The sequence below is a fragment of the Elephantulus edwardii genome, unplaced genomic scaffold (assembly GCF_000299155.1).
Source record: "Elephantulus edwardii isolate Elephantulus edwardi_28Jun2011 unplaced genomic scaffold, EleEdw1.0 scaffold00088, whole genome shotgun sequence".
NCBI classification, from domain to species: domain Eukaryota; kingdom Metazoa; phylum Chordata; class Mammalia; order Macroscelidea; family Macroscelididae; genus Elephantulus; species Elephantulus edwardii.
The window spans coordinates 13,434,028-13,450,641 of record NW_006399838.1 but is presented as its reverse complement, the minus strand read 5'-3'; positions in this window follow the sequence as shown (position 1 = coordinate 13,450,641).

Here is a 16,614-nt window from a genome sequence, read left to right as displayed (position 1 = left end):
TTGACTGGGGTGAAATGATATCTCATAGTTGTTTTAATTTGCATCTCTCTTAGGGCTAGGGATTTTGAGCATTTCTTCATGTGTTTGTTAGCCATCTGATTTTTCTATATTTCTTATGTTAAGCCACTGATGGATTCTAACCTCTGACTTATCAGTTAGCAGTAAAGTGCTACTGAGCCTTATTTGAAATCAGAAAATAATTCTGAATTATCAAGGTAAACTCAATTTAGTCCCCTGTGACCTTAAAAACAGGCAACTTTTCCTGGATAGACTAGAGAGACAGAAAATATGTGATTAAAGTAGCTAAAAAAAGCCTGCAATCAGCGCTCACCCTCCATTTACGTCACCAGCTGACACCCCATTTGAGTTTCCATACCTGATTCTTTAATTGGGTTTCCAAGACAGAAAATCACATGCAAAGAGATTGCCCATCTATCTCCTGTGGAGACTATGGACTTGACCTGTTAGAGGAGTGTAGCCTTAGACATAGCAACTCAATAGCCCGTGGACAATCAGAAATAAAGAAGCAGCAGCTGCCATTTGTAATGGAAAGGGATTTTACTTGCTTTTCTTTTTTTTGGCTTTGAAAGTGGAGGAAGGCATCGAGACAAAAAAATAATGAAATGATCTCTAGAAGCTGAAAATGACATCCAGCAAGAAAATAGGCAACTTAGTCCTACACTGGGAACAACAGGATGAAACTGTATTATCCTGACTTCCAGAATAAATGAGGAAATAAGGACTTCTCCAGAGTCTACTAGAAGTCAGACCTACATCGCTTTAAAATTATTAATGTTTGTTGTTTTAAGCCCCTAAAGTTGTGGTTACAGAAAACTAACACAAGCTAGAACGAATTTACTGTTTTCTGGAACAATATCTCACTGAATGGAAGAATTATCCTCGCATCTGAATAATATCAGAAAGACAAGACCATCCCTGGAAAACTAACAGAATGGAATCCTAGGCTTAGAGTTAGAAAACAGAAATGTTAGAATTATCTACCTTTGCACAATTTGTTATCAACTCTGATATGTGTTGCTTTATTACTAAATCAATATCCAATCTGTGTTACTAATGTTGTTATGTGCTATTTAGTTGCGTTCACCTCATAGTGCCCATAAGCACAACAGCTCTGAATCCCAATTTATCCTGCGCCAATTTCACTCTCTCCAACGCACCTACCCCATAACTCCACCTACTGTATCAATTCATCTCATCTGGGGTCTTCCTCCTCTCCTATGCTGTCCCTCCACCTACCAACTATAATGTCCTCCACCAAGACTAGTCCTTCCTAGCAACATGTCCAAAGTATATCAAACAGATCTTCAAAATTCTTACCTCCTAGGAGCAACTTGGTTTCATCTTCTCGAGGACAGACTGGTTTATTCTCTTGGCAGCCCATAGAATGTTCAATACTCTTCTCCAGCACCACAACTCAAAGGCTTCAATTATTCCAAGGTGTTGCCACTAGGCCTGTCATGAGAATCTTTGTCTTCTTGATGTCGAGCTTCAATCCATACTGAAGACTAGAATCCTTGAACGCTCTTCACCAAATGCTTCTGGTATTCCTCTGTTTTGGCAACCAAGGTTGTGTCATCTGCATAAGGCTGATTGTTGATGTTTCTTCTTCCATCTTGATGCCACATTCTTCCTCATAAAGTCCAGCCTCCCAGATGATGTTTTATTTATAAATTGAAAAGGTATGGAGACAGGATGCATCCCAGACACACTCCTTTCCTTATTTTGAACCATGCAGTGTTTCTTTACTCTGTTCTGATGATTGCTTCCTGGTCCAAGTATAGTTTTCACATGAGCACAGTCAAGTGTTCTATGATTCTCATTCTTTCAAGTTTAGCGACAATCTGTTGCGCACCACACAGTCAAATGTCTTTGCATAGTCAATGAAACACAGGTAGACATTCCTCTGGGACTCTCTGCTCCTAGCCAAGATCCATCTGACATTGGCTCTGATATCCCTAATGCCACAGCCTCTCCTAAACACAGCTTGTATTTCTAGTCATTTTGCATTGATCTTCTGTTCTATTTGATTTTAGGTAATTTTCAGCATGATTTTGCTTGCATGTGATGTTAATGATGTTTTTGTTGTTATGTACCTATGAGTCACCTGCCACTCATAACGACTCTATGTACAACAGCTCTGAACCCTGCTTTATCCTGAGGCAAACTCATTATCAGTGATATACTTACCCCCATTACCCCAGTCACCGAGTCAATACATTTCATCCAACATTTTCCTCGCCTACGCTGTCCCTCGACCTCCTAAGCATTATGTCCCTCTTTAAGGGTTTGCCCATTCTTGTAAGATATGCAAAGTATTTCAAAGCTTCAAAATTCTTGCCTCAAAGGAGCAGTCTAGTTTCACCCTCTCCAGGGTGCACCTTTTTGTTCTTCTAGCAGTCCATTTGATACTTAATACTCTTCTCCAGCACCACAACTAAAAAGACATCAATTCTTCTGTAATCCTTGGTCATTGCCCAGCTCTCTGATACATAACAAGTAATTGTGAAGACCATGACCCGGGCTTCACACCTTAGTCCCTAGACGGACATCATTTCTCTTCATTAATCTGGGGAGGTCCCTGACAGCAGATTTTCCCAAAGCAATCTGTCTTTTGATTTCATTGCTGGTACCAAGAGTGTTGATTGTAGAGCCAAACAAACTGAAGCTGTTAATAATCTCAATCTCTTCTCCATTTATCATGATGCATCCTATTGGCCTAGCGATGAAGATGTTTGCTTTCTTGATATTTAACTTCAATCCATATTGAAGGCTGTAATTTCCACACTCTGTTGGATCACTACTTTTTTTTTTAATAGGAATATATATGGATTTCTTCCAGACCGTTGGCCAGGTAATTGTCTTCCATATTTGTTGGCACAACCTGGTAAGCATGTCCAGGGCTACATCAGTTCATTGGAATATGTCAATTGGCATGTCATCAATTTCTGGGGTCTTGCTTTTTGCCACTTCCTTCAGAGTTGGTTGAACTTCCTTCTTCATTGCCTCTGCCTATTGATCATACGTTTCATTAAATTCTTCTATTTACGCCAATTCTTTTTGATATAATGACTCTGTGAGCTCCTTCCATCTGCTTTTCATGCCTTCTGGATCATTCAACATTCTGCCCACAGCATTCTTAAGTGTTACAACCCTAGGCTTGAATTTAATCAGTATTTTCAGCTATAGAAATGCCAAGTGAGTTTATCCCTTTGGGTTTTCTGACTCCAGCTCTTTGCACATTTACTTATAATACTTTTCTGTGTTTTCTCAAGAGCTATCCTTTGAAATTCTCTGTTCAGCTCCCCAAGTTCCTGATGTCTTCCCTTTGCTTTGGCCTTCAGAATTCTGCTGCAACATTCAGAATCTCTTCTAACATTGTTCTCTGTCTTGTCTTCTTCCTCTGTCTTTGTAATGACCTTTCACCTTTTTCATGGATTATATCCTTGACATCCTCCCACCACTCATTTTGTGTTCCGTCATTAGTGTTCAAAGCCTCAAACTTACTCCTGTAATGGTTTTGAAATTCATGTGGGATTGACTCAAGGCTAAATCTTGATTCTTGCTGTTTTGAGTTAATTTTCTTTAGCGTCAGTTTGAACTTGCATATGAGTGGTTGATGGTCTGTTCCGCAATCAACACCTGGCTTAGTTTTCACAGCTGATAATGGGCTTCTCTAATGATTCTTCCCACAGATGTAATCAATCTGATTCCTCAGTAGAATATTAGATGAGGTCCATGTGTGTAGTTACCATTTGTGTTTCTTATAGAAGGTATTTGAAATGAATAAACCATTGATTTTACAAAATTCTATCATTCTATCTCCAGCCTTATTTCTGTCCCCAAGCCCATGTTTTCTGACCATTACTTCTTTCTTCTCTGTTTCCCACTTTTGTATTTCTGTCACCCATTATTCTTAATACACCTTGAGTGCATGTTTGATTGATTCCCAACTGCAAAACTTGGTAGAAATCATCTATTTCTTCCTCTTTGGCTCTGCTTGTTGCTGCATATATGTGAATGACAGTGGTATTAAGAGATTTTCCTGGTTTGTGTTTGGAGATTATCCTGTGGGTCACAACATTGTATATGTCAAGATGGACCTAGAGATAGTCTTTTAAAATACATCTGTAACCAATTTTTTTCACTTCGGGCATAGTAGACTATGATTATCTAATTCAAAATATCCCATGACAATCCACCTTATTTCATGAATGCTTAGTATGCCAATATTTATGCATTCTAGTCTTCCTTGATTCAGTGACTGGGGTAATCGGGATGGGAGTGTCAGAGACAGTGCGATTGGCACAGGACAGAGCGGAGTTTAGGGCTGTTGTGCATAGGGTCACTATGAGTAGCAAGTGACTCGATGGCACATAACAACAAGTCTTCCTTAACAACGTCCAAATTTCCTACATTTATGCTTCGTAAATTCCATGTTCCTATGTCATTAGTGTCTGTTCTTCCTACTTTATGTTTCCCAGTGGGAGGCTCAACTATGGTGCTCTATTTGCTAGTCTAATTTAAGTGTGCTCTATTGTTTATAGAGTTTTCAAATGTCTGTTATTTCAGAAGTGGATGGCCCATTCTCCTCCCGAATCTGTCTTAATGTGGATGCTCTGCTTTGGAACAATATCTCACACGTTGACAAGCATGTTACCTATACCAGCAGATGAAAGACACTTCCTCGTACAAAAATAACAGATTTGGTGTCAGTCCCCCCATTTGGCCATGTGTCTTGGTCTCAAGCCCTCCCCCCCCCCACTCTAGCATCTCCTTCTGCCACTGCCTCAAGCATATACCTTGCTTCCCCCTCCTCCCAGCCAATCCCTGATATGATGGCTTAGGACAAACATGTGCAGAAAGGTGAGACTGGGATCATTCTGAGAGGAGAGATGTGTAGCAGTGAGAGAGACCAGCATCACAGAAGTGAGCTACTAATACTCTTGCATGTATCCTTGACTCCTTGTGGTAACTTGCTTATTGAACTTGATGTGTCTTTGCTATGAATTTTGCTACATTCTGTTATTGTAACATGATTTTGTGGTTTAAGCCTTGTTTCAAATTTACTAACTGTGGCCTTGGCAATTATATAACTAATCCCTAGTCAGTTATGATAGAGATGCTTCTCCAGCAGACTGTTTGTTCCGCAGATGCCTCTAATCTATTTTACAAGGTTGACAAACTCTGATTTTTCTAGTACCTGAGAGACCAAGCAAAGAGTCAGAATGGGTAATAAGATCGATGGGTGTTAGAACTGAGAGAGGACATTAAGTGAGAGGCAAGGAATAGATCAAACATTTCAGAAAGTATTAAGTGCTAGTGATATTGTAGCTCTGGTGACCTAGTGATAAGGAGTTGTTCTGTCAACCCCAAGGCGCACAGTTCCCCAGCTGTTTCATGGAAGAAAGCTACACAATCTGCTCTCCTGTGACTCACAGCTTCTGCAGACTCACTGAGGGTAAGCTATGAGTTAGTTACAATTCAACAGTACTCCGAATCAGTGACATTGGAAAGCACCTTAATGAAATACTATGTGATATGTGACACTGCTAACTTTACGGTCAAAGGTTCCAACCAACCTGGAGCTCAAAGATGTGAAGTTTCCCTGCTATAAAAATTTACTGTCTGAGACCAGAATAAGAGTTGCATAGTAAAGGGGGGGCGGGGGGGAAGAGGAACTGTATAACAATGAAAGAACTTTTTTCCAAAGAAAAAAGTGCACTTGAGGGGAGGGCAGGCAGGGAGGAAATTGTGCAACAATGAATGAATGGAAATCCAAGTTCTTTATAAACTTACAATAAAATGTGAATTAAAAAAATTACTGTCTGAGAAACCTAATAAATGGTGTATATGGAGCAGTTATAACATGAGGAAGACCAAGTCTGACTTTTGCTTACTTCATACAGGAGAACCATCCCCATTAATAATTTTCATTGTTATTGTTGTTATGTGCCATCAAGTCGCCTGCAAACCATAGCGACCCGATGTACAGCAGCTCTGCAACCTTCCCTATCCTGAGCCTGTCTCAGTAAATGTGACAAACCAACCCCCATTGTCCCTGCTACTGTATTAATCCTTCTCGTCCGGGGTCTTCGACTTCTGCACTGCCCCTCCACCCCCCTGAGCATGATGTCCTTCTCCAAGGACTGGTCTCTCATGGGCATGTGCCCAAAGTATGTGAGACGGAGCTTCAAAATCCTAGCCTCCAAGGAAAAACTTGGTTTCACCCTCTCCAAGACAGACCAATTTGATTGTTTAGCCATCCATGATATGCTCACGACTCAACTCCAGCACCACAACTTGAAGACACCGATTCTTCTTCTGTCATCCTTAGTCACTATGCAGCTCAATGAAGCATAACAAATAATTGCAATCATGGCCTATATTAGGTGCATCTTATTCTCTAGACTGACATTGTTGTTTTCCAGCAATCTAGAGAGGCCCCTGACAGCAAATTTTCCCAATGCAATTCATCTTTTGATTTCCTGACTGCTAGTGTTACTTGTTGATTGTGGAGCCAAATCAAGCTGTAATTGTTAACAACCCAAATCTCTTCTCCATTTGTTATGGTGCTGCCAAATGGCCCAGTGGTGAGAATCTTTTCTTGACATTGAGCTTCTATTTATATTGAAGACTACAGTCCTTGGTAAGTCTTCCTCCAATATTGATGCTATATTCCTCCTTATCAAGCCCTGCTTCCCAAATGATTTGTTCTACATGCAAATGGAAATAATGTCCACAACACTACACAAAAAGCTATATAGCCAGACATACCACTCCATGTGTTCCTGAACCTATTTTTAGCACTCATTGAGTACAATGTTTGTTGCAAAATTCACAGACTTATTCATAGTTGTGGGGTTTGTTAAGCAAATAGAGCAAAAAGAGTGAGGGAGACAAAGATTATTTCAACATACAAGTCCAGGCTTAGTCCAGCAGTCCCTAGTCAGATTAACAAAACACAATTCTTCAATTAGTGAAAGTCCAAGTTCAGTTTTAGCAGCACAAATGCACCTCCAATTTCCTCAGTCATCCAGCAAACTTTATCTCAGAGCAGTGTCAGGTCAGATTTTCCTACATCATTTAGCTATCAAAACTTTTTAACTATAGGCTTTATCTTAGAACAGTTACAAGTCAGCTTTTCCTTCAATCATCCAGCAAGCAAAACCTTCAGCTCTGGTCGTTGTTGCCAGAGTCTGTCTCTCTGATTTCATCTTGCCACAGCCTCTTTACAGCAGTGTCACAGTCTCTTCACAATCTTTCCCACCACCTTCATCACCATTTTTACAGTTTGGAAAGCACTCTATTATATTGGTGCCACAGATATTGATGATTTGCAGGACCATATAACTGTAGTTAAGGTAGCTAGGCACCATGTTCCCCTTCCCCACCAAGAGGCTAACACAATGGCTAGAAAAGGCAATTTTGAAGGGTTCTGACACCCCAGATGTTCTCCATGAGAGAATCAAGTCAATGGGGGTGAGTTTTGCTGGCGTTTGTTTTGTTTTGTGGTAGAGATTTTTTACACTGAGTGACACTGGAGCAACTCTGGTAGTACAATATTTAAATGTTCAGCTGCTAAAAGATAGATTAGTTGTTTAAACCTAATAGTCACTTTTACAAAGAAAGAAGTGTAATTTTTCCAAGAAAAAGGACAGCCTTAAAACCTCTGTGAAGCACCTCTATTCTATCCTATAGAGTTGATGAGTTAAGATCGACTTGTAACATTGAGTATTTCTGGAATACTGAACAGCGTATACAGTTCAAGGGGGGGGGGAACCAAAACAAACCTGTTTATACTATTTTTTTTAATATAGAGCATTATGTCATTAACAAAATGTCATGTATTTCCAATATCCAGAATAAAATGCTTTCTTCCATATGGAATATAATACCTTCTGGTATATAAAATACTTCCTGGCACACAGTAAATTCTTTATAAGTGCTACTGTCTTACACTCTTATAGAACAGCGTAGTGTATTAGCTGTAGATGTAGCTGTGGTGGTGTCGACTGTACAGAGTTGCACTAACTCAAGCTGCTTGGAAGGAGAAAGATGGACAGAGTGCTTCTGTGGTATTTACATCCTCACAAAACCCAATGGAGGGTCAGCTATGAGTCAGCTCCAAGTCTCCACTATGTGTTTCAAGTGTGACGATGCGTAGAAAACATTCCAAGAAAGAATGTGAAGTAAAGTGCACCTAGATACATTTTTATCTGTAATTGTCCACTATCTTTATAATATTAATCTTGATTTCAAAATTATCAATGCTGGTTTAATAAGTATGTTTTGATATACAACAATTTTTTTGTGTTTTAACTAAGTGAAAAATCAATATGAAGTATCTTTAAGAGTATGATGTGGCTTCCTGGAAAACTCACTAATAAAATCTTGTTTTCCAAAGTATGATCCGTGGGAGCTAGTTCGAACGAAGAGTGTCAGGTCCCACCTGAGACTTCGTGAAGCACAGATCATATTTTAATAAGATCCCAAGATTATCCATGTGCACCTTAAAGTTTGCCAAGTAATGTTCTTAGCACAAATATAAAAAATTAAGAATGTAGTCTAGTTAAATTTTTATACTATATAAATTGTCACTATTCCTAAATACTTTAAGCACTGCACAAGTATAAAACTATTCTTACAATTTTTGCATTTTGCTTCATATTGCATATTGTTATTGTTCATCGAGTCGGCACTGACTCATAACTTACACTCCACTGTGTTTTCAGAAGCAGTAAATCACACAAGAGGTGATTGCTCATACTTCTCCAACAGATAAGCTTGTGGATTCAAACTCTGTGCCTTTGGGTTGATAGCACTGTCTCATATTCCTCATATTCCACATAGTGAATGCTATATACTATATACTTCATATGAAGAGGATGAAGATTTAATGACCCTTATCATTGTAGCAGGAAAACGATAGGCAATATCCTCTTGTGTGAACTGCATAATAGAGGCAAAGATAGCTGCAGGGTGTCTGGTCAATTATAAATTAAAATTGTTCATAGTTTACTGTTCAACAAAATATAGTACATACCTGTCAGTTACTGTACCTCGTTGGCTTCTGTGATGCTGGAGATTGTGTCACTAGTATTGTAATACCGGTAGGTCACCAATGACAGATAGGTTTCAGCCACTTCTCAACAAACTGGCCTTTGAAAACTCGGGGAACAATTCAGAGGAACATTGTTAGACGTAAGACTAGAGGTATGACCCCAGCGGAAGACACTAATAAATGAAGAGAAACAATGTCTGTGGTAATATACTCACATGATAAAGATAGTCTAGGATAGGACAGAGTCCAAATGTATTGTTCATAAGGTTGCTAGGAGTCATACTCGACTCAATAAAACTTAACAACAAAATTTCCTGTAATTAAGCTCAATATTCTTAATAATCTCGTTCTTCTACAAAAAGCTTTTTTTTCTTTTTATCTCCAATAATATTGGAGAACCTGGGTATGTCCACTTTCTGTATAGAGGTAACTTGTGTTTGCTGTGAAGCTTAACTCTGTGACTCTGATGAGTCAAATGCGAGAATGGTTACCCCTAGTGGACGGGGTTTGGTGGGGTTCCCTGATTAAAACAAGCTTGGAAGCAGCAGTGGCATCTACTTCCATAATAGCTTGCCTCCAGAAACCCTATGAACCTAGAGAAAGGATGAAAGTTTACAGATGTCCAGGACTTTGGTTCATAGGGTCGCTGTGAGTCACCTACGACTGGATGACACTTAACAACAACAACAACAACAACATTATTTAAATTATACCTGTTTAACAGCTTGGATAGCCTATTATAATTAATCATCCAAACTGTTGAAATGGCAACAACAGTTGATCATGAAAAAGCAAGGATGTCATTGTAAAGACGAAGGTGTACCTGGTCTAAGTCATGGTATTTTCAGTTGCTTCCTCTTCATCTGAAAGGTGGATAGTGAATAAGGACAACATATTTTGGGTATACTGTTAGCGGGGGGTCATTCCTTGAAAAGGACACCATGTTGGAAAGGTGGAGATTAAAAAAAAATAGGGAGACCCTAAACAAAATAGATTGATACAGGGATGGTAACAAGGGTTTGAACAGATGAGAGATTATGAGGACTGTTCAGGATAAAACAAAGTTTAGATGTGTTGTTCATAGTGTAACTATTAATCATAGTTGACTCAACAGAACTTAGCAATGATAATCATGAATTTATTATAATATGCAATATTTATTAAGCCATTTTATATAGATGAATTTTTATATAGCTTAGTGCCTGTGAACATTCATCAACTCTACTGGAGAAGAGTGCTGAATATCCCATGGTCTGCCAAAAGAAAAGAAATGCTTGGAGAAGGTGCAGCCAGGGTGCTCCTTCGAGGCAAAGATGCTGAAGCTTCATCTCATATATTTGGGCATGTTGCTAGGATATTATTATTATTTCGAGAGAGGCATCATGCTTGGGAAGGTGGAGGGGGCAGCGAAGGACAGAAAGACTCTTGACCAGATAGGTTGACACAGTGACTGTGTCAGTGGGTTTGAGAGTGTCAGAGATCATAAGGATGGCACAGAATAGGACAGTGTTTTGACTGGCTGTTCATCGGGGTGGGTCACTATGAGTCGTTCTGGACTTGACAGCACTTGACATCAACAATGATAGATCTTTCTCAAAACTCATTGACAGAATACATTTTTTTTAAAGAGAAATTCTTATTTATTCATTTTTAATTTTTCATTAGTTTGCCTATGAAGTTTGTAAACAATTATGGTTCACATTATCTTTCATTCACATTGTGTTTCATACCGTCATTCTCATTCATTATGTGTTTCAAAATCAGTCACAATTGAGCCATTCTCATCATTACTGTGCCTTTCTGGATTCCCAAGGGATCCTTCACATTTCCCTTATCCCACCCCCAAATGGTGTGACCTTTCAATTTCTCCCTCTCCCCCGCCCACCATCCCCTCTCTGTTCCCACCCTTTTTCCTCTTGGATCCCCATATGTGTTTTACTAGTTATTTTTCTGTTTTTACAATAAAGGTCCTATGTCGTATTTATCCTTATGAGACTGAGTTAGTTCACTCAGCATAATGTCCTCTAGGTTCTCCCAAGTAATGTCGTATTTTGAAGTTGTTGCTCCTCGCTGCTTCACAGTATTCCATTGTACTACATTGTATTACATTGTACATTGAACGATTTTTTTACATAATAATGGGGCCAATCACTTTTGGGTTTCTGAGGCGGTTAATGGCAAGAGAAAATATTGTCCAGCTTTCTCCCACAGAGTTATTGGTGGATTCTTACCACCAGAGAAGTTTGGTCTTTGAGTTACTATCAGAAATTATATAAATACACACAATGAGTGAAGATTTATAATTTACTATAGGACAGAAGGAGAGTTGATACCTTTGAGCTGTGGTGCTGGAGAAGGGTACTGAATGTACCATGGACTGCCAGGAAAACAAACAGATGCATCTTGGAGAGGATTAAACCAAGCTACTCCTTGGAGGCAAGGATTCTGGGGCTTCGTCTGACATACTTTGGACATGTTGCCAGGAGGGACGGGTCCTTGGAGAGGGACATCATGCTTGGGAGGGTGGAGGGACAGCGCAGGAGGGGAAGACCCTCTATGAGATGGATTGATTCGGTGACTGGGGTAATCGGGATGGGTGTGTCAGAGGCAGTGCGGTTGGCGCAGGATAGAGCAGGGTTTAGGGCTGTTGTGCATAGGGTCGCGATGACTCGAAAACGAGTCAACGGCACATAACAACAACAATCTCTTTTAAAAGTAAAAACAAGGAATATAGAGATGAGGGCCTACCTTGGACATTAATGATATCTGGATTTAAGTCGCTACTTAAACCTACTTATACCTATTAGATCACCTTTGGGAAGTAACTTAATGTCCTTAAATTTAATTTCTTCATCTATAAAATATCCTTGTGACTTTTACTGAATATAAACATCTTGCCATTGTCTCTGGCATATATGTTATTCTTTCCCCACTAGACTTTTAGACACAGAAATTGAGTAAGCTACGTGCTATATAGCATAAATATTAATCTGTATGTTTTCTGTGTATCTTTCTTTCATTTTGTTTTCCAAGGATAAATACAATGAACTCCAAAAGAATCAGCAAATCTATCTTGGAGAAAGTACAGTCAGAGTGCTCCTTAGAAGCAAGAATGGTGACACATCATCACATACACTTTGAAGATACTATCATGAGGGGGCAGTTTGCTAAAAGACACCATCATTGGAGAAATGGAGGGTTAGGTAAGGAGAAGAAGACCTTCAACAACATTGACTGACATGGTGATTACAGCAGCAGGCTTAAACAGTACAGAGATTGTGGGAACAACACAAGTTCAAGAAGATTTAATTCTGTGGTATATACGGTCTCTATGAGTTAGACCAACTCAGTGACACTTAATAAAAACAACCCTTGTTCATAAGAAAGAAGAACTAAGAAATACGTGTAAGTGTATGATGAAATATTCGCCTTATGTTTTCAGTGCAGGCTACATTTAGAATGATTTTGAATAAAGAGATAAAGGTGAGTTTGAAAAGCAAAGTGTGACTATGATGAGAGAGAGAGAACAAGATAATTTTAGACAGTAAATGCAAAATTGCTGTTTTGTGTACCATGCAGTTGGTACCTACCTTTTTAGCTGACCCTCCAGCATGTTTTCAGAGGCAGTAAATGCCAACGGAAGATACTGCCCATCTTTCTCCCACAGAGCAGCTGGTGAATTTAAGCCGCATATTTTTTCATTGGCAGTAAAAGATATTAGAACTTAGCCACTAGAGCTTCCTAAATGGAAAAAAATCCTTTTATTATTCAGAATTAGAGACATAAACAGAAGACGATGAGCAACAGTATTTCTGTAATACACCTCACCAATCAACCCATCACCTACAGAGAAAAATCCCCTCAGTCTTTGGTGAATTAATGAAATACTCAGAACTAGAAATACAAACAATATATCAACAACCAAGGTGGACCCTTAAACAACATCATGATTGATGAAGATGAGATTGAGATTGTTAACAGTTTCAGCTTGCATGTCTCCACAATCAACACTGGTGGCAGCATCCAGAAAATCAGAAGATGAATTGTATTGGGAAAATCTGCTGTCAGGGACCTCTCCAAAGTACTGAAGAGGAATGATGTCAGTCTAGCCACCAAGATGTGCCTTATCTAGGCCATGATCTTTGCAATTAAGTGCTATGTATCAGAGAGCTGGACAATGACTAAAAGTGATACAAGAGGAATTGATGTTAATGAATACGGTGCTGGAGAAGAGTATTGAATATATTATGGACTGCTAAGAGAATAAACAGCTCTGTCCTGGAGAAGATGAAACCAGATTGCTCCTTCTAGGGAAGGATTTTGAAGCTCCATCTCACATACTTTGGACATGTTGCAAGCAGGGACCAGTCTTTGGAGAAACACATCATCTTTGGGAGGGTGGAAAGACAGCACAAGAGAGGAAGATCCTAGATGAGATGGATTGATTCAATGACAGGGTAAATGGGAATAGGTGTGTCAGAGACAGTAAGATTGGCACAGGATAAAAAAAGCTCTTGTACATAGGGTTGCTGTGAGTCACAGGCAACTCAACAGGACATAACAACGACAGTAACAACAACATAAAAATATTCACAAATTCATATTTATTCAAAATGGAGATTTTATTTATTTATTAAAATGTGTTCTAATAAATGAAGAAAATATGAAATTCTAAAGATATATAATGATACTAATCTCAACAACTATTGAAAACGTTATTTGGCCTTAGCATTTTAAAATTATTATTAATTTTAATGAAAGTTTATAGAGACTTTGGATTTCTATTGATTCATTATTGCACTTTTCTCCCTGTCCACCCCTCCCCCCAGTTCGCTCTTCTTTTTGTAAAGTAAAAGAAAAATTCTTTCATGTTATACAATCTCTCCCCAAAAGTCCACTCCACTATGCAGCCTTCACTTTGGACTCCTGTCATGAAAATAATACCTAGTCATATATCCCTTTAAAACAATTCTCTCCCTTTTCTGTTTCAATGCCGTATGCATAATTTATCCCATCTTTCTCAATCTTCCTCAAACCCTGATGTCAGTCCCATTTTACAACAGTGGCACTATGCAGTATTTGTCCTTTTGGTGACTGAGATATTTCACTCAGCATTATTCCTTCCAGCGTCACTCATTTTGTATGATATTTCATGAATTCCTTGTTTGTCAACACAGCATAGTATTCCATTGTGTGAATATACCAAGGCTTCTCTATCCATTCGTTTGTTGATGGGCACTTAGGTTGTTTCCAATTCCTTGCTATTGTGAACAAAGCTGCAATAAACATGGGAGTGCATATATCTGCTTGGAAGTCAGTTATGGTCTCTTTGGGGTATATTCCCGGTAGTGGAATTGCTGGGTCAAATGATATCTCTATTTGCAACTTTTTGAGAAAGCGCCTCACTGCCTTCCATAGTGGTTACACCATTTTACATTCCCAACAGTGAATAAGGTTTCCAGTTTCTCCTAACTTCACCAGCATTTGTTGTTTGCGGCTTTAACATGTTTTTAAGGAAGAGAAGATAATTTGGGTCAATTTTACATTGAATAGAATTCATTAAGTTGAGTGAAGTTTGGAAACAAAAATCTCTTCAAATCAATGTAGATGTGCTAAAGAGCAAGTATGTCCATTTCAAGATGAAGGCCAAGGCCAATCTAAGTTATAGTATTTCAAACAAATTCATATACATGTTTAAGTTGGACAAGTCATACAGGAGAGTAAAAATTAACTGATGCATTTGAATTGTAAAGTTAGCAGAGATTATTGGATATACCATGGACTGCCAATAAATAAAGAAATTTGTCTTAGAGGAAATATAACCAGAATGGTCATTGTTGTTGTTGTTATTGTTAGTGCCAAAGTGACTATGACTTACGGAGACCCTAGTAATAATATACCTGAATCTTCTATCCTGTTCCATTCTCACCATCTCCAATATGCTTGACCCTATTGTTATAGTGTGTCCATTCATCTCATTGAGAATCTCTCCTTCTTTCTATGACCCTACATCTTCCCAGGGTGATATATTTTCCCAAGGACTGGTCCCTCTAGACAACATGATCAAAGTATGTGAGGCAACAGCTTCACCATCTTTTCCACTGAGGAATATCCTGATTGCATTTCCCCCAAGACAAACTTGTTTGTTCTTTGGCAGTCCATGGGATAGTTGATAACCTTCTTGAACACCTCAACACAAAGGTATCAATTCTCCTGTCATCTATGTTTATTGTTCAACTTTCAGATACATATGAAGTCATTTAAGAGACCATGGCTTAGATCAGATGCACCTTGGTCTTTAGGCTAAGTTTTTGAACCAATTCTAAGTTGCACAGTGAGGGAAGAAATGTTATTTCACTTGATTTGAATATGCTGTTATGAGGCACCAGTTCTTGGAAAGAGGATAATTTTTGGAACAGTAGTTAGTAACAGAGCAACTTCATCAATGAGATGAGTTAACACGGTGACTGTCACAGGGGACTGGCAGAGATTGTGTGGATGGTATGGGATAGCGCACGGTTTTGATCTGTTCTTCATTGAGTGGCTATGAATGTAGTGAAAGATATGTAATAACAAGACAGACAATTGAAGCTAGCAGACAGAGCAGTCTTTAAAAAATGGAGTTATGTGACTGTCCCTCTTATGAAAGTCTATCTGTGGCCGTTTAGGTTTGATTTTTTTTTTAAAGTGTGTGTTAACTTCATGTCTTTGTACATATTTTGATAATTCTTTTAGTCTTTCAGTATTTTTTTATAATGCTATTTATTGCGTGCTTTGAGAGCCTAGTGAGTAATGGCAGGTGGTTAGAATCTTCACATGAGAAACATAAGCAGTCTCCTCCCAGGCACTTCATAGTCCCTTAAAATCTGCTGCGAAGTTAGCTAAGAGTCAATTTCAACTCAGCACACATAACGACAGCACCACACACTTAATAAGCTAAAGTATAATGCACGTATAACTTTTATTTGTACTGAAAACCAAGCCCACTGCCACTGAGTTGATTTCAGCTCATAGTGGACCATCGTTGGGTAGAAGCTCAGAAGAGGCTGTATGTGTATTTTTATGGGAGTAGATTGTCATTATTTCGTCGGTGAAGTGGTGGATTCGCCGTGCCTTCTGGTTTGTAGCCCTGACTGAGGTGCAGTACGTCACCAAGAAGCCTGTATGCATACTGGCGACAAATTCTAACAAATTCACACAAATGAATGATATGATTTACGCTGTTGTGACATCTGTATTGTTGGGGTAGTCTATAATTGAAACGCAATTTCTCTCAGGAAATAATCAAGAGCAAGGATTTTGTTCATTTCCTGGCATGGGTGTACTTATGAGAAAAGTCTAAACAGCCCACCTGGCAGTACCTTAAATCTTTCAGGCCAACAGAGGTTATTTAGAAAATTACCTCTTCCATTGAACTAAATCAGCCAAATAGATTTGTACAGCATTACATACCAAATTAAGTGATAAAGATGCCCCTCTATTTAGGATTAGATAACAGAGGCTGACTGGTATGAAAAATTAAGTTCCATTTG